We start from the raw sequence: 1,519 nt of genomic DNA, 5'->3' as shown, positions 1-1,519 counted from the left end.
CTCCGTTCAATTCAGCCCGCTCAAATGCGGCTGGCCAATCGCTGTCGAGCTGCCCGACAGACGGGCCAATCGCTGACCCGTGTAAGGCTAGAGGCGGGGCAAAGTCGGGATGGTCGAGCCAATCCGGGTGAAGGGGAGCCTCAACCAATCCGGGCCACGCTGGGGCGTTCGAAAAGAGTTGGTCGGCCAACCGTTTGTTTCCCCGCGTAGGCGGGCGTTCAGTCGCGTTCCGCGGCTCATTGACGAGCAGCGGGGTGAGCCAATGAGCCGCGGCGCCGTCCCCGGGGTTTAGAGGGCGGGGCTTCGAAGTGCGGCGCTGCTTGCAAGTTGCATTAGTGAAAGTGTGGTTGTGGTTGCGAACGCTTCCCTTTTCGTAATGGAGTCCAAAGGCGCCTTTAAGACCCGCTAAGTTTTATTCGAACGCTTTTCCAGAAGCCCAGGGCTTTTGTATCTTCTACTGCAGGGGTGGCCAAACTCTGTTCCTCCAGATGCCCATGGACTACAATGACCATGAGCACCTGCCGGCATGTGTTGACCGGCTCATGGTCACTGTAGTCCATGGACATTTGCAGAGCCGCAGGTCGGCCACCCCGCTCTACTGTCTCTGAGCCTGTCATGCTTGAAGCGCCACTGCCATCTGCTGAGCATAATGTGGCATGACTGGGTTGTAGGATCTGGGTCTGTGCCCTAGCCTCTGACTCACAAGGGGTCAGCCCTACCCCTGAAACTTCCACTAAAGTCTTCCACGCAAAACACGTGACCAGTCTTTTACCCAAAAGTCATTCTAAACAGGATTCTGTACATCAGGTCAGATCTTCTGCCTCTCCCAATGCAGGCGACCAAAACGATGTCAGTTTCACTTTGTTTTCTCATTCTCTGAGCATCTTGAAGACTTTTTCCTTACAAGAGCAACCCCCCACTCCAGCATTCTTAAAGCATCGAGCAATGCAAAATTTCCCACAGAGAATTCTGCCTCTTTAGGAGTGGATCCAAATTACCCTGCCTTTCCCAAAGTATCCTTTCCAGCAATTTCTCCCCCTGTGGATCTTATCTTAGTTTTCCATTGAGGAACACATGAATTTGAATTGTGTTCCCGCTGTGCTGTTGTTTTGTGTCATTGGAGTCGTGTTCACCCTGCCATCTGACGGAGAAGCTGATTCTGTGAAGATTCAAGGGGGTGGCAGGCTACAGTGGATGAGCAATAGGATTGTGTGTGTCTTGCATAGTGCAGGGGGGTTGGACTAGATGACCCAAGAGGCCCCTTCCAACTCTATGATTCTATGGTTCTATGATTCTATTCTATGAAACCTAGACCCCCCCCTCCCATCCAAAAGGATGTTGCTAAAGAACAGAAGAGCAGCAGAGTTTGCAACCAGTATCTCTCAGATGAACAGAGGTGGTTTGCCGTTGCTGTCTTTGTGTTGCACCCCTTGGTGATGTCCCATCCAAATCCAAACCAGCATCTGAGATCTGATGAGATGAGCCTAGCCTGGCCACAACTGAAGAGCATAAATATAAC

This window comes from Paroedura picta, chromosome 16 (genome assembly GCF_049243985.1).
Source record: "Paroedura picta isolate Pp20150507F chromosome 16, Ppicta_v3.0, whole genome shotgun sequence".
Lineage (NCBI taxonomy): Eukaryota > Metazoa > Chordata > Lepidosauria > Squamata > Gekkonidae > Paroedura > Paroedura picta.
This window is presented reverse-complemented; position numbering follows the sequence as displayed.